The sequence below is a fragment of the Balaenoptera borealis genome (genome assembly GCF_965194805.1).
Source record: "Balaenoptera borealis genome assembly, chromosome: 7".
NCBI lineage: Eukaryota > Metazoa > Chordata > Mammalia > Artiodactyla > Balaenopteridae > Balaenoptera > Balaenoptera borealis.
The window spans coordinates 75,677,296-75,703,869 of record NC_138864.1 but is presented as its reverse complement, the minus strand read 5'-3'; the positions used below and the strand labels follow the sequence as shown (position 1 = coordinate 75,703,869).

The 26,574-nt window shown below is 38.5% G+C and overlaps 1 protein-coding gene across 4 annotated transcripts in view; it reads right to left on the bottom strand.

The window, feature by feature from the left end:
- Positions 1-26,574, bottom strand: part of LOC309631749 (uncharacterized protein) — a 673,620-nt gene that overhangs the window by 499,966 nt on the left and 147,080 nt on the right. For 2 of the 4 annotated variants that reach the window (XR_014246467.1, XR_014246468.1), the window contains exon 1: positions 1,075-6,430. The exons of the other annotated variants lie outside the window; for them this stretch is intronic. The gene's annotated coding sequence lies outside the window, so the exon portion shown is untranslated. Of the gene's footprint in view, positions 1-1,074; positions 6,431-26,574 lie in introns of those variants that run through there. 4 annotated transcript variants of the gene reach the window in all.

The window sequence follows — 26,574 nt, the reverse complement described above, 5'->3', positions numbered from 1 at the left end:
AATAAAAGTGATAAGGCATAACAACTCCTGAGTAAACACACATATAAAATAAAGTGGAAGCTCAGATCTAAAGTGTTTTGTTTTACTTGTAGATGCTAAACATACCATGGCTGATGCTTTAATTTTTTTTTTTAACACCTATCAATTTTGTTCACTTGCACAATGTAATGTATGCTAGAGGCTTCCAACAAATATGTTGCATTAAGAAATATTCTCCCTCAGCCTGTGCATTTGACATCTTGTCACTTTGTAACACTACATACTTTTGAATAGATATCATATCTATTGCCTCTTGATAAGAAAAAAATAGCAAAAGCAGTACCAATGAATATTTTGTATAGAAAACATGTTTTTTTCATTCCCTTAGAAATTATGTAATGCTGTCCCTGCCTCTTAAAAATCTGAGTCTTTCCCAAGGTAACAGAACACTTCTTTAATCATTAGAACCAATGGATGTTTGCCCAACAATGAGAACAGTTATTTTCTAAAATAGAAACATTCCTTCTAGAATGTTCTTGGGGCAAATAAATGATGTGTAAAGCACGTAAACAACAAAATGTACTCAGAACAAGAAAGATGACAATATTTTCCTAAGTATTCATCACGATGTCTATAAAATACTCTATGGCCTTTGGATCAAGGCATGGTTAAAGAACAGAGATAAGTCCCAAACTGATTATTTCTCCCTTTGAATAAATAGCTGCTCTCCCACTGACATTAAGTCTGTGAACTCATACACCCAGTAGCCATAAAACACATGCAAACCTGTGGCTCTCATCTAATTTCCTTTACCCTAGACCTGGTACACAATTTATTCATTCATTCTTTTTTTTTTTTTTTAACAAACATATATCAAAGCACTTCCAATGGGCAAAGGACTGTAGAGACCTATGACCACCCGTATTGTTGTGGCAGAGCTACCTGTTCAACAAAGATCTGGGTTCCTATCCCATAGTGTCTAGGGAAGCATCTTCTAGCCAGACGCTATATTTCCTGGACTTTCTTTGCATCTGGCCATGGCCAGGTGACTACAGAGTATAAACAGAAGAGAAGTATAAACTCTTTGGGACCAACCTGGTTAAGAAGCAAACGTTCTCTCTCTAGTCTCTCTTGGCCTTACTTGGCATCCTCGGAAGCCACATGTTGAAGAGGGCAGTGCCTGAGATCGAAAGAGCCTGGTTGCCACATCACCACACAGAAGACTGCCTGCCAGAGACCACACTGAAATTTTATAAGAGTAAGAATAAACTTCAGCTGTGTTAAACTATTTTGATTTGGGAGTTATCTGTTATGATAATTAACACAATCATATATAAGAATCTTTTTCTCAGGAACTTACCTTTAATAAAAGAGATGACTACTTCGAATCTTTTTGGAGAAAAAAATCAGACACATTTATATAAGACAATAAGGATGATAAGGCAAGTAACCCCCAATTATACTTTAGAATATCATCAGCATAGTGAGAAAGGGATCTGGGTTTCAAAAAACAGCAGGATCAGTTAAATCTACAGTTATTGGAAAAGGCCTCATGGAGAAAGAGGCCTTTTAACTTGATTTCAAAGGATGGATAGCAGTGTGACAAGTAAGAAACGAAGCTGAAAGGCATTTCAGGCTGAGGGAACTGTGTGATCAGGCAGGGAGGAAATACAGTGCAACAATTTGGGAATGGCGAGTGTCTGCATAAAGGATTATAGCCTGCCCAGAAGCAACCATGAAATGGTGAAACAGAACCTCCCAAGTTGCTATATAGTTCAGAACTTACTGATAACCTGAGATGTGAACTATAAAACCATGGCTTTGGCACTGTGGAGGGATCAACATGTATTGGAGGAGGGTCATTTCATCTTAAGTTTTTCTCTTCTTTCCAAAAATCCAGGTGCTAGAATGTCTCTATTACCATTGTAGACAATGAGAGAGTGATACAAGGATTTCAACGACCTGAGAGGTCACAGAACAGAGAGGGACAAAAAGCACATACCCAGTGAGCACCACTGTAAAAATGCAAATAATTGCTCCAGAAATTGACACTTTTCAAGAAGCAAGATGAGACAGAAATCCTCCAATCCCCAAAATGCATGCATCTGTAGTGCTGTCAGCAATAATTGGGCAAATAATGCTATATTGATTAATTACAAAGCTTTCTTCAACTTTATGAATGAGATTAAAAACTCTGATTTTAAAATTCAAAGAACTGATAAATAAATTCTTTCCGAGATTGACATAGTTCAAAAAGAGTGACTAGAAAACCTAGATGATGAGAGAAGGGAATAATTATGGCTAAGGAGCTCCCCAACCTTATTTTGAAGGGATTGAAAATTAAGATCAGGAAAAGAATTTGGAAGATGGCAGAGGACTAAGACGTGGAGATCACCTTCCTCCCCACAAATACATCAAAAATATATCTACATGTGGAACAACTCCTACAGAACACCTACTGAACGCTGGCAGAAGACCTCAGACTTCCCAAAAGGCAAGAAAATCCCCACGTACCTGGGTAGGGCAAAAGAAAAAAGGAAAAACAGAAACAAAAGAATAGGGATGGGACCACACCTCTGGGAGGGAGCTGTGAAGGAGGAAAAGTTTCCACACACTAGGAAGCCCCTTCACTGGCGGAGATGGGAGGTGGGCGGGGGGGAAGCTTCAGAGCCACAGAGGAGAGCGCAGCCACAGGGGTGCCGAGGGCAAAGCGGAGAGATTCCCACACAGAGGACTGGTGCTGACCAGCACTCACCAGCCCGAGAGGCTTGTTTGCTCACCCACTAGGGCGGGTAGGGGCTGGGAGCTGAGACTCCGGCTTTGGAGGTCAGATCCCAGGGAGAGGACTGGGGTTGGCTGCATGAACACAGCCTGAAGGGGGCTAGTGTGTCACAGCTAGCTGGGAGGGAGTCCGGGAAAAAGTCTGGACCTTACTAAGAGGCAGGAGACCATTGTTTCAGAGTGCACGAGGAGAGGGGATTCCTTCCCCGTCTGCCCACAGAAGGCAAAGCACCGCCTAAACGAGCTCCAGAAATGGGCGCGAGGCACGGCTATCACCTCGGACACCAGAGACGGGCATGAAACGCTAACGCTGCTGCTACAGCCACCAAGAATCCTGTGTGCGAGCACAGGTCACTATCCACACACACCCCTGGGAGCCTGTGCAGCCCACCACTGCCAGGGTCCCGTGATCCAGGGACAACTTCCCCAGGAGAACACACGGAGCGCCTCAGGCTGTTGCAACGTCACTCCAGCCTCTGCCACCACAGGATCGCCCTGCATTCCAATTATAACTACCATACCCCTCCCTCCCCCCAGCATGAGTGAGCCAGAGCCCCCTAATAAGCCGATGCTTCAACCCCATACTGATGGGTGGGAACAAAAGCCTGAGGACAACCTACATGCAGAGGTGGGGCCAAAACCAAAGCTGAATCCCAGGAGCTGTGTGAACAAAGAAGAGAAAGAGAAATTCCTCCATGCAGCCTCAGAAGCAGTGGATTAAATCTCCACAATCAACTTGAGGTACCCTGCATCTGTGGAATACCTGAATAGACAATAAATCAACCCAAAATTGAGGCGGTGGACTTTGGGAGCAACTGTAGATTTGGAGTTTGCTGTCTGTGACTGACTTGTTTCTGATTTTTATTTTAGTATAGTTATTAGCACTTGTTATCACTGGTAGATTTGTTTATTGGTTTGGTTATTCTCTTCTTTTTTTAAATTATTTTTTATTTTTTTATTTTAATAACTTTTTTATTTTAATTATTTTATTTTATTTATTATTTTTTTTCTTTCTTTTTTTCTCCCTTTTCTTCTGAGCCATGTGGCTGAGAGGGTCTTGGAACTCCAGCCTGGTGTCAGGCCTGAGCCTCTGAGGTGGGAGAGCTGAGTTCAGGACATTGGACCACCAGAGACCTCCCGGCCCCATGTAATATCAAACGGCGAAAGCTCTCCCAGAGATCTCCATCTCAGCACTAAGACCCAGCTCCACCCAATGGCCAGCAAGCTCCAGTGCTGGATGCCCCATGCCAAACAACGAGCAAGACAGGAACACAACCCCACCCATTAGCAGAGAGGTTGCCTAAAATCATAACATGGTCACAGACACCCCAAAACACACCATCGAATGCAGTCATGCCAACCAGAAAGACAAGATCCAGCCTCAGCCACCAGAACACAGGCACCAGTACCCTGCACCAGGAAGCCTAAACAAGCCACTGTACCAACCTTACCGACTGGAGGCAGACACAAAAAACAACGGGAACTACGAACCTGCAGCCAGCAAAAAGGAGACCCCAAATACAGTAAGTTAAGCAAAAGGAGAACACAGAGAAATACGCAGCAGATGAAGGAGCAAGGTAAAAAACAACCAGACCAAACAAATGAAGAGGAAATAGGCAGTCTACCTGAAAAAGAATTCAGAGTAATGTTAGTAAAGATACCCAAAATCTTGGAAATAGAATGGAGAAAATACAAGAAATGTTTAACAAGGACTTAGAAGAACTAAAGAGCAAACAAGCAATGATGAACAACACAATAACTGCAATTAAAAATTCTCTAGAAGGAATCAATAACAGAATAACTGAAGCTGAAGAAAGGATAACTGACCTGGAAGATAAAATAGTGGAAATGACTACCACAGACCACAATAAAGAAAAAAGAATGAAAAGAATTGAGGACAGTCTCAAAGACCTCTGGGAAAATATTAAACGTACCAACATTCAAATTATAGGGGTCCCAGAAGAAGAAGAGAAAAAGAAAGGGTCTGAGAAAATATTTGAAGGGATTGTAGTTGAAAACGTCCCTAATATGGGAAATGAAATAGTCAATCAGGACCAGGAAGAGCAGAGAGTCCCATACAGGATAAATCCAAGGAAAAACACGACAAGACACATACTAATCAAACTATCAAAAATTAAATACAAAGAAAAAATGTTAAAAGCAGCAAGGGAAAAGCAACAAATAACATACAAGGAAATCTCCATAAGGTTAACAGCTAATCTTTCAGCAGAAACTCTGCAAGCCAGAAGGGAGAGACAGGACATATCTGGAGTGATGAAAGGGAAAAACCTACAACCAAGATTACTCTAGCCAGCAAGGATTTCAATCAGATTAAACGGAGAAATTAAAACCTTTACAGACAAGCAAAAGTTAAGAGAATTCAGCACCACCAAACCAGCTTTACAACAAATGATAAAGGAACTTCTCTAGGCAGGAAACACAAGAGAAGGAAAAGACCTACAAAAACAAACCCAAAACAATTAAGAAAATGGTAATAGGAACATACATATCAATAATTACCTTAAATGTAGATGGGTTAAATGTTCCAACCAAAAGACATACACTGGCTGAATGGATACAAAAACAAGACCCATATATATGCTCTCTACAAGAGACCCACTTCAGACCTAGGGACACATACAAACTGAAAGTGAGGGGACAGAAAAAGATATTCCATGCAAATGGAAATCAAAAGAAAGCTGGAGTAGCAATTCTCATATCAGACAAAATAGACTTTAAAACAAAGACTATTACAAGAGACAAGGAAGGACACTACATACTGATCAAGGGATCAATCCAAGAAGAAGATATAACAGTTGTAAATATTTCTGCACCCAATACAGAAGGCAAATGTTAACAGCCATTGAAGAGGAAATTGACAGTAACATAATCATAGTAGGGGACTTTAACACCCCACTTTCACCAATGGACATATCATCCAAAATGAAAATAAATAAGGAAACACAAGCTTTAAATGATACATTAAATAAGATGGGTTTAATTGATATTTATAGGACATTCCTTCCAAAAACAACACAATACACTTTCTTCTCAAGTGCTCATGAAACATTCTCCAGGCTAGATCATATCTTGGGTCACAAATCAAGCCTTGGTTATTTAAGACAATTGAAATTGTATCAAGGATCTTTTCTGGCCACAATGCTCTGAGATTAGAAATCAGTTACAGGAAAAAAACTGTAAAAGATACAAATATATGGAGGCTAAACAATATGCTACTAAATAACCAAGAGATCACTGAAGAAATCAAAGAGGAAATCAAAAAATACCTAGAAACAAATGACAATGAAAACACAATGACCGAAAACCTACGGGATACAGCAAAAGCAATTCTAAGAGGGAAGTTTATAGCAAATCAATCCTACCTCAAGAAACAAGAAAAATCTCAAATAAACAACCTAACCTTTCATCTAAAGCCATTAGAGAAAGAACAAAAAACCCCAAAGTTAGTAGAAGGAAAGATGTCAAAAATATCAGATCAGAAATAAGTGAAAAAGAAATGAAGGAAATGATAGCAAAGATCAATAAGACTAAAAGCTGGTTCTTTGAGAAGATAAACAAAATTGATAAACCACTAGCCAGACTCATCAAGAAAAAAGGGAGAAGACTCAAAACAACAGAATTAGAAATGAAAAAGAAGAAATAAAAACTGATACTGGGGCTTCCCTGGTGGCGCAGTGGTTGAGAGTCTGCCTGCCAATGCAGGGGACACGGGTTCGAGCCCTGGTCTGGGAAGATCCCATATGCCGCGGAGCAACTAGCCCGTGAGCCACAATTACTGAGCCTGCGTGTCTGGAGCCTGTGCTCCCCAACAAGAGAGGTCGCGACGGTGAGAGGCCCGCGCACCGCGATGAAGAGTGGTCCCCACTTGCTGCAACTAGAGAAAGCCCTCACACAGAAACGAAGACCTAACACAGCCATAAATAAAATAAATAAAAACTGATACTGCAGAAATACAAAAAATCAGGAGGGATTACTACAAGCAACTATATGCCAATAAAATGGACAACCTGGATGAAATAGACAAATTCTTAGAAAAGCACAACCTTCTGAAACTGAACCAGGAAGAAATAGAAAATATAAACAGACCAATCACTAGCAATGAAATTGAAACTGTGATTAAAAATATTCCAACAAACAAAAGCCCAGGACCAGATGGCTTCACAGGTGAATTCTATCAAACATTTAGAGAAGAGCTACCACCTATCCTTCTCAAACTCTTCCAAGATATAGCAGAGGGAGGAACACTCCCAAACTCATACTACGAGGTCACCAGCACCCTGATACCAAAACCAGACAAAGATGTCACACAAAAAAGAAACCTACAGACCAATATCACTGATGAACATAGATGCAAAAATCCTGAACAAAAATACCAGCAAACAGAATCCAACAGCACATTAAAAAGATCACACACCATGATCAAGTGGGATTTATCCCAGGAATACAAGGATTCCTCACTATATGCAAATCAATCAATGTGATACACCATATAAATGAAAAAAAGCTTTCAAAAAAATTCAACACCCATTTATGATAAAAACTCTCCAGAAAGTAGGCATAGAGGGAACTTACCTCAACATAATAAAGGCCATATATGAAAAACCCACAGCCTACATTGTTCTCAATGGTGAAAAACTGAAAGCATTTCCTCTAAAATCAGGAACAAGACAAGGATGCCCACTCTCACCACTATTAGTCAACATAGTTTTGGAAGTTTTAGCCACAGCAATCAGAGAAGAAAAAGAAATAAAAGGAATCCAAATCAGAAAAGAAGAAGTAAAGCTGTCAGCGTTTGCAGATGACATGATACTATACATAGAGAATCCTAAAGATGTTACCTGAAAACTCCTAGAGCTAATCAATGAATTTGGTAAAGTAGCAGGATACAAAATTAATGCACAGAAATCTCTTGCATTCCTATACACTAATGATAAAATATCTGAAAGAGAAATTAAGGAAACACTCCCATTTACCACTGTGACAAAAAAGAATAAAATACCTAGGAATAAACCTACCTAAGGAGACAAAAAACCTGTATGCAGGAATCTATAAGACACTGATGAAAGAAATTAAACATGATACAAACAGATGGAGAGATATACCATGTTCTTGGATTGGAAGAATCAACATTGTGTAAATGACTCTACTACCCGAAGCAATCTACAGATTCAATGAAATCCCTATCAAACTACCAATGGCATTTTTAACAGAAGTAGAAGAAAAAATTTCACAATTTGTATGGAAACACAAAAGACCCCGAATAGTCAAAGCAATCTTGAGAAAGAAAAACGGAACTGGAGGAATCAGACTCCCTGACTTCAGACTATACTGCAAAGCTACAGTAATCGAGACAGTATGGTACTGGCACAAAAACAGAAATATAGATCAATGGAACAGGATAGGATGCCCAGAAATAAACCCATGCACATATGGTCACCTTATCTTTGATAAAGGAGGCAAGCATATACAATGGAGTAAAAACAGCCTCTTCAATAAGTGGTGCTGGGAAAACTGGACAGATACATGTAAAAGAATGAAATTAGAACACTCCCTAACACCATACAAAAAAATAAACTCAAAATGGATTAAAGACCTAAATGTAAGACCAGACACTATAAAACTCTTAGAGGAAAACATAGGCAGAACACTCTTTGACATAAATCACAGCAAGATCCTTTTTGACCTACCTCCTAGAGAAAGGGAATCAAAAACAAAAATAAACAAATGGGACCTAATGAAACTTAAAAGCTTTTGCACATCAAAGGAAACCATACAAGATGAAACGACAACTCTCAGAATGGGAGAAAATATTTGCAAAAGAAACAACTGACAAAGGATTAATCTCCAAAATATACAAGCAGCTCATGCAGCTCAATATCAAAAAAACAAACAACCCAATCCAAAAATGGGAAGAAGATCTATATAGACTTTTCTCCAAAGAAGTTATACACATTGCCAACAAACACATGAAAGGATGCTCAACATCACTAATCATTAGAGAAATGCAAATCAGAACTACAATGAGGTACCACCTCACACTGGTCAGAATGGCCATCATCAAAAAATCTACAAACAATAAATGCTGGAGAGGGTGTGGAGAAAAGGGAACCCTCTTGTACTGTTGGTGGGAATGTAAATTGATACAGCCACTATGGAGAACAGTATGGAGGTTCCTTAAAAAACTAAAAATAGAACTACCATATGACCCAGCAATCCCACTACTGGGCATATACACTGAGAAAACCATAATTCAGAAAGAGTCATGTACCACACAATGTTCACTGCAGCTCTATTTACAATAGCCAGGACATGGAAGCCACCTAAGTGTCCACTGACAGATGAATGGATAAAGAAGATGTGGCACATATATACAATGGAATATTACTCAGCCATAAAAAGAAACGAAATTGAGTTATTTGTAGTGAAGTGGATGGACCCAGAGTCTGTCATACAGAGTGAAGGAAGTCAGAAAGAGAAAAACAAATACCATATACTAACACATATATATGGAATCTAAAAAAAAAAAAATGGTTCTGAAGAACCTAGGGGCAGGACAGGAATAAAGACGCAGATGTAGAGAATGGACTTGAGGACATGGGGAGAGGGAAGGGTAAGCTGGAACAAAGTGAGAGAGTAGCATTGACATATATACACTACCAAATGAAAAACAGATAGCTAGTGGGAAGCAGCCACATAGCACAGGGAGATCAGCTCGGTGTTTTGTGACCACATAGAGGGGTGGAATAGCAAGGGTGTGAGGGAGACACAAGATGGAGGGGATATGGGGATATATGTATGCATATAGCTGATTCACTTTGTTATACAGCAGAAACTAACACAATATTGTAAAGCAATTATACTCCAATAAAGATTTAAGAAAAAAAAAAAGAATGCACATAAAAAGAAAAAAAGAAAATTAAGATCAGAACCCTGCTATACAATAATTATTCTTCAATGTTTCTTTATGCTTGAGTTGATAATTTAGAAAACTATGAATAATTTTCATTCCACAGTATAAACACACTCATTCTTTACAATGGTTCTTTTAGGAATTTTTTAATTGACAAATGAAGGATTATTGAACAAATGATGTTTATCTAGAAAACACACCTGCACTACATTTTAGTTTACATGTAGAATTGCCCATTTATAGACAAATGTCCATTGGCAAATAACTTTACTTCTCTGCAAAAGCCCAGATATGTTTTGCCTACAAAAAGAGAGAATATTCTTTCTTCAAGGTCCATTTTGTCAAGGGTGCAGAAGAGACCCACTTTTATGGACTGAATGTTTGTGTCCCACCAAGGTTCATATGTTGAAACTCTATCTCTCATATGATAGTGTTAGGAGGTAGGGCCTTTGGAAGGTAATTAGAAACAGATGAGGTCATGAGGGAAAAGCCCCCATAAATAGGATTAGTGCCCTTATAGGAGTCAGGAGAGAACTGGCTTCCAACCTGTGCTCTCTGCAATGCGAGGACACTCTGAGAAGTCAGCAGTCTGCAACCTGGAAGAGGGTTCTCACCAGAACTCGACCACGCTGACACCCTGATCGCAGACTTCCAGCCTCCAGAACTGTGAGAAATAAATTCCTGCTGTTTATAAGCCACCCAGTCTTCGGTGTTTTGTTATAGCGGCCGGAACTAAGACACCTATCCAAATTTAAACCAGTTCCTACTGCCTCCTCTTTAGAAGTTTGATCACAGAGTCTGACTCTATAAAAAGAAAAATGTTTCCTTTCTTCTGTTTGCCTGTTTAAAGACATGCATAGTTTTCAAACTTTTTTTACAAACATTAGGTGTCCTAATGTTCTGTGTTGTCTGTTCAGCTTCTCTTGGGCTAGGGAATAGAGGTCAGAGGCTCATTTCCAAGAGAGCACTGTGTGAAAAAAAAAAAACTGTGAAGAAAAGGTGTGGAGTGAGCAAATGAAGCAAGCTTAACAGTTTCCTTCAACAGCTTGCCAGCAGCTCCGTGTGCCCAGGACTGACCATGCCAGTCCCAAGTGCATCCTTCCTTGCTGTCCCCACTTCTTTTCCTATTATCTTGCTTCTTCCCACCCTGTACTACAATAATTTACAAGAAGAGAAGTTTGGATAAATGTATTTATGCTTTAAAAAGAAATTTTCATTTAAATTGATGCGAACGTCAAAGGAAGACAAAAATATCCCCTTTCTACGCAGATGAGTAGCTCTTTTTCCTCTTAAAATATTTTTTCAGAAAATCTAAAATATGTGAGGCTGGAGATTCTTTTAGATAGCAAAGAAAGGAGATGTACTCTGTGCATGAATAAGGAAATTTTTCTGAAACCTCACTTCTTTCTATAATGGAAAGCAGTTGGAAAACAAATTAGCACAATGCATTTTCTTAAGAACATTTTCCTTGAAAAAAATAATAATAACTTAATTCAAAGACCTAAGCCTGAATCAAATTTTCTCTTTGATAATCTCTAATTTCACAGGCTTCCCTGGGCCTTCTCTCCTATCTGAACCACTTTCCCAGGTTCATCCTCCATGGCGTCATGAGAGGGGGCTACATAAAAATATAGCCTTTATGGCACCATTCCCTGGTTAAATTAACTCAACGGTACCTAACGCCAGCTTTAGGAAAGCATACAACTCACGTCATTATCTCTTTTCTTTTTAACTTGCCAACCTCATTTGCTCTCTCTGACCTCTTTATACTCCAGCAGTAATGACTTACTTTGATCCATATTAACATACCATAGCATTTCATGCACACCATTAATTTGTTCATTCTCTTTGCTTTGAGTGGAATGAGGCTTTCTTCCTCTGTTTACTTGGTGAGCTCCTATTGATCTTCCAAACCCTTTGTATCAGTCAGAGTTGAATTTGGGAAACAGAATTCACTCTGGGTATGTCAGACAGGAAGGCATTTAATGCAGGGAATGAAATGCCAAGGAAACTGTTGAAAGGATTAGAGGAACACAAGTCAGGGCCACCAATAAGCTTTCAGGTCACAACACTGCAGGTATGATCCAGAAATTGGGAGCTGCTGCTGACAGTCAGAGGTCAGAAAGCTACAAGAACTACTGCCTATGTCACAGCTGCCCCCACAGTCAAGGGTGATGAGTTGGCAGTGAAACAAGGAGTCTGATCACTATAAAAAACAATGTTTGCTGGATCTTTGTATGTCAGCTGCCATCACTGCCAAAGGAAAAATGACTCCATTCTCTACTGCTTTGCAAATTTTTCACTAGAGCATTTCACTATACTTTTTAGCCTTCCAACCGCTATAGGGTATAGGGACATTGAAGAGGAGGAAATAGGTGCAGAGTATCAGTAGATAATAACAGGAATTCTATCCTCTGTCAAGCCCTTCTTTGGACCCTCCACCCCTAAGAGTCTTGGTTAATCATTCCCTCCACCATATTACCTGTGTTTTTTACTAAGCATGTTCTTCTATTATCTTAGTAGTCCTACCATATTACAAAATTTGGGGAAACATATATAGTTCATATATTATAAATACCTGACAATTATTTTATTCATCTTGTTTAAATCCCAAGTGACTAGCATAGTCTCTGGCACATAATATGTCTCCATATTTTATTTCAAATATTATTAAGTAGCACTTTAATTTACAAAAAATATTAACTTTGAAAAGTGAGATTTTCAGTTTCAGTCTCCTCTTCAGTAGACTCGAAAAATACAGAGTTGGAAAGTGGTGACATTGAACTCTCTTGAGATTTCAGTAAATTCTCCTTTTCATAGAAGAATAATGTCTTAGGATGTTATTCAATTAAAAGACAAATTTGAGGATGCATTGGTTCTAGTAGATATTCTACTCATTGTACTGTCCAGTGATCAATTTGCTCTTCCCAACAGAGGATAGAAAATCAGGCATTTTATTGCACTTATTTAAATTATATTTCATTTATGCATTGGGTTAAATAACCTCTGGACATGCTTATAAGCCTCACAAGTAAAAACACAGCAAGCAATTTGAATTTATGTTCTAATATAGATTAAGTATCAAAAGAATATTCAAATAAGGTTCAGAATATATTTTTATATTCCACTCACAATAATTTCTTTATTAGAGTGTGGTGGGTAAGGAAGAATGTCTATGTCTAGCTTCTCACACCTCTGGAGTGAGGCAGATCGACTTTCACAATGCAGCCTATGTACAGTCCTGTGATTCTAAACCACAAGTCATAGATTGAGCAAAAAAATCCTAAAGACAAACAATATTCCTCTGGACTCCATACAAACACCCAGTTGTCCACTGGAGGCTTGATTTAAGGGAAAACTAAGATATAATAAAACTAGCAATGCCTTTTTAAATACTAAGCTAGAAATGTTTTACATAAAATTATGTCACATACTAAGAGAATATTATATGGCCCAAGATGAATTTACCTTTTAGTTTCACTTAAATTCAGTAATAAGAATCAAAAGTAAAATGAGACTACTCTAGAGAAAAATTAAGAGCAGACACTGCAGTTATCAGCAAAGAAATTAACTGCAGAGGATATAACTTTCTTCATTAGTTCTTAGGTAATTTTAAGTGCTTCCCTTGACCTTTACAAATGAAGGCAATGAGCTACCTAGAGCTTGTGTTGAGAATACAAAGAAGCAGAATTCATCAGTGTTATGGTCTAGATGCTTGTGTCCACCCAAAATTCATATATTGAAACCCTAACCCCCAGTGTGGCTGTATTTGGAGATAGGGCCTCTAAAGAAGTAATTAAGGTTAAATGAGGTCATGGGGGCAGTGGGGTGGGGGAGGGGAGAGGCTGATCTGATTGGATTAGTGTCCTTATAAGAAGAGACACCAGAGAGCTCAATCTCTCTCTTCCTGCGTCACAGAGGAACAGCCATATGAGGACACAGTAAGAAGGCAGCCATCTGCAAGCCAGGAAGAGAGTCCTCTTCGAAACCAACTAAGCAGACACCATGATCTCAAACTTCCAGCTTCCAGAACTGTCATAACATACATTTCTGTTGTTTAAAACAGCCAGTCTGTGGTATTTGGTTATGGCAGCTTAAGCAGACTAATACAATCAGCAAGCCAACTAAGATCCTTCCCCACTCCTGCTGTCACCTACACACATATCGTACCTTCACTGAAAAGCTGAAGGCCTCGGTAACAGCATAGGAAAAGCAGGTGAAAAGTACTGAAGTTCTTACACACTGCTATTAAGGAAAGTACCAAACACATACTTTCTCCCTCTGACATTTCTCACTTAAGGCTACTCCTGATAATAGACATTTATATGGATAAAATTAATGTTACACTGATTTCACATGCATAAGAATGTTGCAGTAAGACCACCACAGTGTGATTTAGCCACCCAGGAAAACCCGGGGCCATACACCTTTGTTTGGAGCACTGGATCACAAAAATAGAAATGGGATTCTAGGTTCATGAGAACACAAATCCCACCACATATTTGTAATTATTTTCTGTATATAATGTGTTTAAAATTGTTCTAAATCTTGGCATTGGAATTGAGAATAAGAAGTAACACCTTTCAAGTCATTTAATTATAAGCTAAACCTAAGAGGTAGAAACATTCTCACCATTAATCAAATTAATACTTGAAGGCATTAGACCCACCATTTCCTGGAAAAAGAGTAATTTTGGTGTAACTAGTTAAGGCTATATCCCAATTAAATTGGTTTCCACACCCTGTCTACCTTCTGTCAAATTTTTGGCCACTTATAAGGACTGCTCTCAGACCTAAGCTATGATCTAAAGTTTAAAACTCCAAATTTAGAAATACCTTTAAATGATCATAAATATTGTGCTGGTTATAAAGCTCTTATCTCTCAGCTCCAAATCTATACTGCTATACTCTTGTAATCCTGAGACTAAGATTGTGAAAACTACTTTTGTCCTTGGTCAGCTTGCTCCCTGTTTGGTGCAGCCAGTAGTGGTATTCTCTGGAAGAGACTGGAAGGCAGGAGAAGGGGAAAGGGAATTATTCCTTCCTGTTCCTCTCTCTGTTATCTAGTACTGGCTCTTCATCCCAAGAGCAGCCATTGGCATTCCTGGAACTAGCTTCATTGCACCCTTCTCAGATGGCCTGCAGTATGTGGGTCATGACCCCTGTTCAGTAATCTGAGCCCCAATGTACAGAGTCTGTACTCTTCTAGATTCAGAAAATCCTAACCTCTTTTTTTGTATGCTCCAGTCATTTGGATGGTAGCTACTTTCTACAGTTGTTATGGCTGGACTTTCTCATTTTGCTCTTTCAGCTTTACTTAACCAATCCCCTAGATTAGACTTTCTTTGTTGAAATACCTAGTGTGGTTCCTGTTTTCCTGACTGGACCTTCACCAATACATATATAGAAAATGACATTTAAATTTTAGGAAGGTGCACTCAAGTAAAACTTATTTCACATTCCAACTACATTATCCAATATCCAAAACTATCTCAAGCACAAATGGATTATGTACATAAAAGACTACTTTCCTTTAGAATCATATTTTGCCTATACAGTTCAAACAAGCATAGGTCTGGGGATTTTCTAGACAGAGGTGGAATTAAACCATATATTTCATTCAGTACATGAAACAGTTAACTCTGGTGGCAATGCCTAAAAAAAAGAGTAAAAGCAAAGGAGACTTTTACTTTTGACTTTTGACATTGACTAGTTTTTTTATTGAGCATTTTTCTTCTGCATTTTACCTTTTTAGAACTTCATGCTCTTGAGGCAGTTTTCTGTTTTCTTACATGGTTATTGATAGGATTACCAGCACTTGTCATGTTAATTGCCTGACACAGTCTCTGGCACACAGTCGGTAACCAATAGTAGGCAGACATTAACTGACCAATACTGGCGTCAAGTTTCTCCTCTCTGAGATGGCGAAAATAATGAACTACTATGGTTCAAGCCATGCAGCAGTCTGGTCCAGGTCTTCTTTGTATTGACTGTCCATGCCTTCACGAACGTAAAACAAGCTTATGCTTTGACCCACATAGTGCAGGAGAACACTGGGGTCATCCTATAGAACACGGGTCATGCCACCAAAAGTGGTTTCAAACTAAAATAACGAATCTTTTATTTATATTTATCAAACACAGTGGAAAAGAAAGAGGATCCTATCAACAACTTTTTTATCACCATTTTCCTCTTCCACTTCTGCTCTAATGTAAGGATTGTGCTCCAACACACTCCTGCCCCACAACAACAACAAAAAACTTCTTCCAGAAGTGTCTGTCTAGTTTCCCTTTTCTTCCTGATTCTCCATCACAAAATCTCAAATACTGACTGTCCAACATAACCCACTTTGGAAAGCCTAGGTGGGGAAAAAATTGAGCAAGTCAAGCCAGAATTTGAAGTGAGTGGGGAGAAGAAATTCAAGGAACTTATACCAGATAACTTACATCCTTCTGTTCTTGTTAACCCTGCGTAGGTTGCATGGTGCTAAAGTTCTCTGCTTCTGTAGATTGAGGGTTCCAAATGCATCTGTCCCTTACAACAGTGATATCCTCTCTGCAGAAGCAACATTTTTCTAGCACTAACAAGACAGAATGGGGATTTAGAACTTATTTTTGCGAAGAAAGTTACATCTGTTTAGAGTGGTAGCTTCCATTTGGGCGGCTCCATGGCACCTCCATGTACCACTGTAACATCTTCTGCCATCTTCCCAGGCAGTAAGTCACGAAAGATACTACTGTTTACTCCCTTCACACTCAGCATCCTGTGAGTCACATTAGCTTAAATACACAGACTTAAGAATCAGGAGACAGAGTTATAATTCATTTTTTGTCAACAAATTCATGATAATTTGTAGGAAACGGTATTCGTGCTCAGTTTTACCATGAAGACTAAAAACGGAAAAAATTGCCTCTTCCACCTTTCACTAAATCACATATGTGAAATATCTAAAATATATACAATATGAAAAACAGAGTGCACATACATTAAGTAGTCATTGGTTTCTTGCTTGAAATATAAGGCAAAAGTATATGGAACGTAAAGTATGGTAGAAAGAGTAAAATTCGTAGCTGTTGAGGCGAAATAAGCAACATCATTCCCAAGAGAAATGAACATGTCGAATAACCAAGAAAGAGGGCAGAGACATTATTACAGCAAGAAAAGGGGAGAAAGCACTGAAACTAAAATGTTGAATGCAAAGACACCTAGGAATAATGAAGAGGAAAAGGTTCTAATGTAGCATTGCCAGAGTAGGAGGTTTAACAGCGTTTTGTCATTTTACTTTTAACCTTTTATTGAATTACCTGTAGAAAGTTCTTATCCCAAAACAGATAAAAAATAATAATTTGTACACAAATCAAACCCATGGCAGTCAATGCCACCATCTCCAAATTCTGAGAGTCAATCTCTCCTTTTAAGAAAGAAAAACAAAATGCATTACAGCTCCTTCTGATAATCTCATACATTGGGTCATTTTTATTTTACTTTATTTTACTCTGTTTTGTTTTCATGTGAAAGTCTCTCACCAAAATTAATCACAGGACATTGTCCAGGTATATTTTAGTTCTCTCTGAAGGGATGAAACAGCTAACCCATAATAAGGCTTGGTCAAGGCCAAGCATAGCCACAAATGCTATGGCATACTTTGGAAAGCCACCTCAATCCTTGTCGTTGCTCACAGACAGCAATAAAGTACAAAAACACCGTTACCTGAGTAATAGCTAGTTACTGCATCACTCTTTACTGCAGGATGTTGTCCTTCATCAGTGTCAGTCCCAAATCAATTGGTTAGGACACAGCCCCAGTTATAAGCCTCCTTTTGCTTTCTGATTCAATGTATTACAACAATTCTGTTTGTTTGTTTGCTCCTCCACCTCGATTTGCAAGATAGAACTGCAAAAATCAGTTGGAAACTTCAACTTACACACAACTAGCTGGAAATCATTTCTTTGATGCTGATGTAGTGTCAGTGAAAATGATGGTTTAAAAAAAAAAAAAAACTACTACTCACTTCAGAGAAAAAAGAAATACCCTCAAGAGCTATGTTCAAGTACAATAGAAAGGTTGAATTATTGAAATTCTTTTGTAGATAACCTGAGAGATAGTGGAAGAATATTTATAAATTGGGCCTTAGAAAAGTGCTAATAACCTCAGCACTGTCTCACCGTGCACAAATATGAAACTCTAATTTTTAAAAGGAAAAATAAAAGTACTGAGAGCTTATCAACGACAGTAAGAGGCAATATTGGTACTTAGAATTTAACAAATCAAAGGCAAATCCAAACCTTGAACTCCATCCCAGGCAATAACCATCAATTGGTTAAGAAAGGCATCATCAAAGTTCTAGACCCATGTCAGAGGCACACCACAAAGGGATACCCATTGTCCAACTGCCACGCTCCCTAAATCCCTTCCTCAACTCCTACTGCAGCCTATGCCACAACGTGAGGGTCCTGTTGGTTGGTATCACCATTATCTACCTAGGATTGATTCTGAGTCAACAAAATTTTATACAGGAGATTCCTGCAGACCGATTTCACTGAAGAACATTACTCCAGTTGAGTTACAAGTAGAAAAGATGCTTTTATTCATTCTGTATGATGCCAAACAAGAGAGCAATGCTGAGTCCAGGAAACCACAGCTAGGATAGGGAAACATTGCCACTGAGCAAAATACTATGGCAGGCAAATTTTGAACATCTGAATTTTTGTTCCTCCCCCTATCTTTTCCCCTTCCCCTTCCCCAACTCAAAGAGAAAGTGGAGCCTGTACTTCTTTACCTCAGGGAAGATATGTGGCATGGATTCTTTGAAAAAAGTAAGACCAACGGAGAAAAGAGAAACTTACAGGAAGTGGTAGAACTGTCTCTGAAACTAACAAAAAAGGTTCTCCAAACTGGGAAAAAAGAGAAGTCAGGGGATGTCTCCAAAGATGGAAAACTGTTCACCGTTCACTAAAAATGTGGCAGGACCTCAGAGGGAAAGGCTAGTTGGTACAGGTTGTGGGGTCCAGTCTTGGTACAAAAGAACGGAGAAAAGAGCTGAGGAACTCATCTCCTGTGCCAACTGTGGCAACAGCGGTCATCCAACCTGTTTCAAGTTTCCCACTCGAACTCATGGATAGAAGTGAGGGCTTTATGGCGGCAGCACCTCGAGGGGAAACCATGCAGCTCCTGTCAAGATCAGGGCAAAAATGCAGATAACATGTTCTTTCATGACTCCTGTGACCAAGATTTTTCACGTAGAGTGTAGTGATCCGCCGCTCACTGGGATGCCAAAAGGCGTGTGGCTGTGTCAAATATGTCAACCTAGGGGAAAATGACAAATATTTCTACAGAAGGTGGCACAGATAAAACGGCACTACACTAATCCATTAGGACATTAAAAAAAAAAAAAAAAGCAGGTTAAAGAAGCAAAACATGGTGTCAAAAGCTGCCTTCAGCAAAGTTCAAACAGGCCCTGGAAGGAGTCAGACACATAATATCACTCTCTCCAGCCAATCAGCATCGTCGTCAGAAGAAAGATATTTAGACTGAACAGGCAGCTTGGACGTCCACCGAGATGCCAGCGTTCCCTTGAAGTTCAACAAGAAAAGGAAAGGCCTCATAGATGGCCTGAGCAAATTCTGTGCCCCTTCCCCTGATGGTCAGAAACCTGGAGAGGGAATGGTACACTACTCTAAGCAACAGAGAATCAGGAAAAGGGGCAACAGAAAATCAAGAACATCAGATTGGCCCACAGACAATCAGGATGACAGGGATGGCAAACAAGAAAGGGAGGAATGGCTTTTGGGGAACCAGGAAATCATGACTGAGAAAAATATGGTATTGTTTCATGATATCCAAGAACAAGCACTGCAGGTAAAGTTGGATATTCAGATTGGACAATCAAACAATTTGCTCATGGATGAGAAACAGAGAATTAATTATATTGTGGGTAAAGCAGTAGCAGCAATTTATCTATCTAATCTGATCTGCGAATCAGTGTGGGTTGTGCATATACAAAGTTCTGCTGGTTAAGGTGTTCCTTTCAAACCCATGATAACTGCTTTGGTTTTGCAAATAAACTCATTGCCTTGACCACCAGTATTAAATGAGCTTGGTTTCTTTATTTTCTGTCTTATAAGTTCAGTAAATGTGTTTCTCAGTTTAAAAAAAAAAAATTATGGCAGGACCTCAGATGGGAAAGCCAACTGGTACAGGTTGTGGGGTAAGGTGCCATACCTGAGAGCATCATACACCAAGGTGGGCACTGAAGCAGGAGAGAAGTGGAGGGGAAGGCAGGAAGGACTCAGTAGATGGAGATAATACGTTCTCTGTTAGCACACAGGTGAAAAACCAATATAGTCACAATTATCCTTCACAAAGCCTTTAATTGCCCAATAGGTCCAGTCTGCAAACATAATCTCTCAGTAAATCCAATTCAGACAGCTTGGGACTTCCCTGGTGGCGCAGTGGTTAAGAATCCACCTGCTACTGCAGGGGACACGGGTTCCAGCCCTGGTCCGGGAAGATCCCACATGCCTCGGAGCAACTAAGCCCATGCACCACAACTACTAAGCCTGCACTCTAGAGCCTGTGAGCCACAACTACTGAGCCCATGTGCCACAACTACTGAAGCCTGCGTGCCTAGAGCCCATGCTCCACAACAAGAGAAGCCACCGCAATGAGAAGCCCGTGCACTGCAACAAAGAGTAGCCCCCGCTCACCACAACTAGAGAAAAGCCCGTGCACAGCAATGAAGACCCAATGCAGCCAAAAATTAATAAACAGATAAATTAAAAACAAACAAACAAACAAATCAGATAGCTTTCTTCCAACACTGGAACAGATCATGGTTTCTTCCACTGAGCCCCAGATTAAGGACCTGGACTGCAGCAAGGGGTAATGTTGTACAAAAAACACCCATCCAATGCACACTCAGCTCATCTAGGTGCTCACACTTGGGAAACTGAAACTGAATGATGAAGCAGCAGAAATACAACCTCTATTTCACTCTCACTCCTAGTGTCACCTTCTTGAGTTCCACAGAATTGAGAAGAATGGTTTGTCTCACCTTTTCTCTGACAACAGAGAGTTGAATTTTAATGAATTACATGAAAGACTCCAACTGGATTAAAAGATAAATCCAGTAAGCAAGAACCTCAGTGGGGAGAAAATTTCCCCAATAACCTATGTTATCGTGAGGTTATTATGGGATATGCAGAATCATGGGTCATGTTTTTGTGCAGAAAGTAGAGAAGAAGGTTGAGAATTTGGAAGTGATTACATCTCAGAGACAGAATATGTTAAGAAGGGAATGAGCTTTAGAGCTAAACTGACTTAAGGTCAAATGGCAGATCTCAGTTCCCCTGTGTTCCATATGTGATTTAGGTGAGTTACTTAATCTCTTCGTTCCTCACTTACCTTATCTGTGACAATGAAATAATGGGGCAGAGAGGCGTGGGAAGGGGGATGCAGACCAGTAACAAATTTGAAAATACACAAACTAAACAAAATTGATAAACCGTTAGCCAGACTCATCAAGAAAAAAAGGAAGACTCAAATCAATAGAATTAGAAATGAAAAAGGAGAAGTAACAACTGACACTGCAGAAATACAAAGGATCATGAGAGTTCTACAAGCAACTATATACCAATAAAATGGACAACCTGGAAGGAATGGACAAATTCTTAGAAAAGCATAACCTTCCAAGAATGAACCAGGAAGAAATAGAAAATATAAACAGACCAATCAATTTCACTGACATTGAAACTAGATTAAAAATCTTCCAACAAACAAAAGCCTGGGACCAGATGGCTTCACAGGGGAATTCTATCAAACACTTAGAGAAGAGTAAACACCTATCCTTCTCAAACTCTTCCAAAATTTAGCAGAGGGAGGAACACTCCCAATCTCATTCTATGAGGCCACCATCACCCTGATACCAAAACCAGACAAAGATGTCACAAAGAAAGAAAACTACAGGTCAATATCACTGATGAACACAGATGCAAAAATCCTCAATAAAATACTAGCAAACAGCATCCAACAGCACACTGAAAGGATCATACACCATGATCAAGTGGGGTTTATCCCAGAGATGCAAGGATTCTTCAATACATGCAAATCAATCAATGTGCTAAACCATATTAACAAATTGAAGGAGAAAAACCATATGATCATCTCAATAGATGCAGAAAAAGATTTCGACAAAATTCAACACCCATTTATGATAAAAACCCTCCAGAAAGTAGGCATACAGGGAACTCACCTCAACATAATAAAGGCCATATATGACAAACCCACAGCCAACATCGGCCTCAATGGTGAAAAACTGAAACCATTTCCACTAAGATCAGGAACAAGACAAGGATGCCCACTCTCACCACTATTAGTCAACATAGTTTTGGAAGTTTTAGCCACAGCATCAGAGAAGAAAAAGAAATAAAAGGAATCCAAATTGGAAAAGAAGAAGTAAAGATGTCAGTGTTTGCAGATGACATGATACTATACATAGAGAATCCTAAAGATGCTACCAGAAAACTACTAGAGCTAATCAATGATTTGGTAAAGTAGCAGGATACAAAATTAATGCACAGAAATCTCTTGTATTCCTATACATTAATGATGAAAAATCTGAAAGAGAATTTAAGGAAACACTCCCATTTACCATTGCAACAAAAAGAATAAAATATCTAGGCATGAACTTACCTAAGGAGACAAAAGACCTATATGCAGGAATCTATAAGACACTGATGAAAGAAATTAAAGATGATACAAACAGATGGAGAGATATACCATGTTCTTGGATTGGAAGAATCAACATTGTGAAAATGACTATATTACCCAAAGCAATCTACAGATTCAATGCAATCCCTGTCAAACTACCAATGGCATTTTTCACAGGACTAGAACAAAAAATTTCACAATTGGTATGGAAATGCAAAAGACCCCGAATAGCCAAAGCAATCTTGAGAAAGAAAAATGGAGCTGGAGGAATCCAACTGCCTGACTTCAGACGATACTACAATGCTACAGTAATCAAGACAGTATGGTACTGGCACAAAAACAGAAATATAGATCAATGGAACAGTGTAGAAAGCCCAGAGATAAACCCACGCACATATGGTCACCTTATCTTTGATAAAGGAGGCAAGAATATACAGTGGAGAAAAGACAGCGTCTTCAATAAGTGGTGCTGGGAAAACTGGACAGCTACATGTAAAAGAATGAAATTAGAACACTCCCTAACACCTTACACAAAAATAAACTCAAAATGGATTAAAGGCCTAAATGTAAGGCCAGACACTATAAAACTCTTAAGAGGAAAACATAGGCAGAACACTCTATGACATAAATCACAGCAAGATCCTTTTTGACCCACCTCCTAGAGAAATGGAAATAAAAACAAAAATAAACAAATGGGACCTAATGAAACTTAAAACTTTGCTTTTGCACAGCAAAGGAAAACATAAACAAGACGAAAAGACACCCCTCAGAATGGGAGAAAATATTTGAAATTGAAGAAACTGACAAAGGATTAATCTCCAAAATTTACAAGCAGCTCATGCAGCTCAATATCAGAAAAACAAAAAACTCGATACAAAAATGGGCAGAAGACCTAAATAGACATTTCTCCAAAGAAGATATACAGATTGCCAACAAACACATGAAAGCATGCTCAACATCACTAATCATTAGAGAAATGCAAATCCAAACTACAATGAAGTAACACCTCACACCAGTTAGAATGGGCATCATCAAAAAATCTACAAACAATAAATGCTGGAGAGGGTGTTGGGAAAAGGGAACCCTCTTGTACTGTTGGTGGGGATGTAAATTGATACAGCCACTATGGAGAAAAGTATGGAGGTTCCTTAAAAAACTAAAAATAGAACTACCATATGACCCAGCTATCCCACTACTGGGCATATACCCTGAGAAAACCATAATTCAAAAAGAGTCAAAAAAAAAAAAAAAAAGAGTCATGTACCACAATGTTCATTGCAGCACTATTTAAAATAGCCAGGACATGGAAGCCTAAGTGTCCATCGACAGATGAATGGATAAAGAAGATGTGGCACATATATACAATGGAATATTACTCAGCCATAAAAAGAAACGAAATTGAGTTATTTGTAGTGAGGTGGATGGACCTAGAGTCTGCCATACAGTCAGAAAGAGAAAATCAAATACCATATGCTAACACATACATATGGAATCTTAAAAAAAAAAAAATGGTTCTGAAGAATCTGGGGCAGGACAGGAATAAAGACGTAGAAAATGGACTTGAGGACATGGGGAGGGTAAAGGGTAAGCTGGGATGAAGTGAGAGAGTGGCATGGACGTATATACACTACCAAATGTAAAACAGATAGCTAGTGGGAAGCAGCCGCATAGCACAGGGAGATCAGCTCAGTGCTTTGTGACCACCTAGAGGGGTGGGATAGGGAGGGTGGGAGGGAGACGTAGGAGGGAGGAGATATGGGGATATATGCATATGTATAGCTGCTTCACTTTGTTATAAAGCAGAAACTAACACAACATTGTAAAGCAATTATACTCTAATAAAGGTGTTAAAAAAAAAAAGAAAATACACAAACTGTATACCATAGCTTAATCCCTGGAATGTATCGACTGTTGATGTTTTTCCACACTACTCTCCCCTCAGCAACTATTTCACTGCTATTCTTTTTTTATTGAAATTCAGAGAATGTCAGTTTAATTTTCTAATGCTTGCTATAATGCTTGCAATGGCTTAGGCTCCATGTAAAATTTATAAAATCTTGTTACACTTTCAAGTCATGTTATATCAAAATTTTTAATTCATTTTCTTCAAAAACTTCTCAAAACCTCTTAGCTGGTAGCTATAAAGCAAATAAAAGAGGCATGGAACAAAGTAATTCAATAAAAATTGGATTTACTCTTAAAAAAGAAAGGTTTTAATCTTCCTTAATTGGCCCTTAGATGTAGATAATTTCCAAGGACATTTTATAGACTAAAAGATCACAATAAAGTCTTTCCTTAGAGTAATCAAGATTTGGTGATCCTTTAGAAGAACAGGAATCATTAAAAACAGCAAAGAGAAAGGAGTTATTAGATGTGGAAGATCAAGGTCTCCAATATATTAAAATAAGCAATGAAGGCCTACAGATTCCAGCAAGCAGAAGATAACATTTTCACTGCACATTTCTTTAAAAGAAGATAAAGATCATTGAATCAATATATCATTGAAGAGATTATTATTTTGTACAAGCTGAAGGTTGGTTCAGGTCATTCCCACTAAGCAAACAGAACTTGTTAATTTAATCCGACAGGCTTGGCAGTGAAACCAAACAGGAATTTAATCAGCAGGAGAAGGTGGTGAGCTTCTCTGAAAATTGAATGATGGCTGTGCAAACAGTAAATATCATCACGGAAGAGCGAGGAAAGAATAAGAGCACCCCTCTCATGGTTTTCATTGAGTTCATCAAACATAATAAATGATTCCAAATAAACCATTTCTAGGACTGCAACAATGACTTAATGTTACTTTTACTAGAAAGTTAAAATTTATAGTTTTCCAGTCTCTCACCTTAAATACTTTTTTTAAGCTGCAAGGTTAGAAAATGAAGGATTAAGTGTCTCATATTCCAAGACAGCAGCTGACTTTTCAGTGTCTCATCTCAATGTGTCAGCGCTCTGATGCCAGCGTGAAGGCTTGTTAGCACAGAGACTAATACAGAGACAAGGCTAAGATGTAACATTAGGTATTTTAGTTCAACATTAATTGCTTTAATCATCCTCAAAAGTAAGAGCACTTTTAAAGGATGTATACTGTTGCCAAAGGATAAATAAAACTGACTTACTCCTTCCCCAATTCCTTGCACTTAAATGAAATTACCATCAAAGCTTATTCAGAATCTTTCCCACTTCCTGTTATCACAGAGTTTTCAACTTCGCCTTGTCCTTTCTTTCCTTCTCCTTTCAGTCTCTACTCTACTTCATTTACAGGTTCTCCTTATTTCTAGTCTAGTCTCCTTGAAACCCTGTTTTGAAAGCATAACCTTTTGGAAGTCTCATGTTGAATAGGGCGTGTAAGTATACAGTATATCCAAAACAAACAAAAAAAAAAAACTGTCTCAATGGTGTTTTTTCTCTCTAGCTATGAAAACATAGTGTTTTCATTAAACCAGTAAATTCATTATCTCATGGAACCTCAACAAACAAATGTCAATTGGTGTTTCCCAAGAGTGACTAACAAAAATAAATCATATGATAAGTGGCCAAAAAAGACATGGAAGATAATTTTAATGTTCAATTATTAAAAGTAAGTGATAAGCTTATTTAGAAACTCTAGAAGAAGGTTCTCTAGCTTCATGGAAAACTAGACCAAGAGATAATGAGATAATGAAGAACCATATTATGTTAAGCTATTGAGAAGAAAGAGAATGATTGGAAAAAATCAGGAACTACTATTTCAAAGGTATGTAGTAAGAGGATAGATTGAAAATCTTAGCTTTAGGGGAAAAGGAGTGATACTTTTTCATAATTTTCTGTCTAAAAATGGACAGTTAGATACATGCTCATTTGTTTCTAGCACAGTTTTTATACTGTCTTGAATCACTTATCTCCATATTTCATCACCCAAAGGAACAGAATATACTCTTTTTTATGTGTCTACACTTGCACTGTCATCTCTTCACAGTTATCATTTATACAGTGTATGTCATTTATACAGTGGTAGACTGTATAAATCATAATAAATGTATAATATGATAAATCATAATAGTAATAGTAATACCATACCACTGCATGATAAAAAATACAATAACTTGAAAGTTAGAAAATGTGCCTAATGAACTTATTGGTCTGGCTGAAGAGATCACTAGTCAGCATGTTGAAAGTCAGAACATCGAGTGTTTC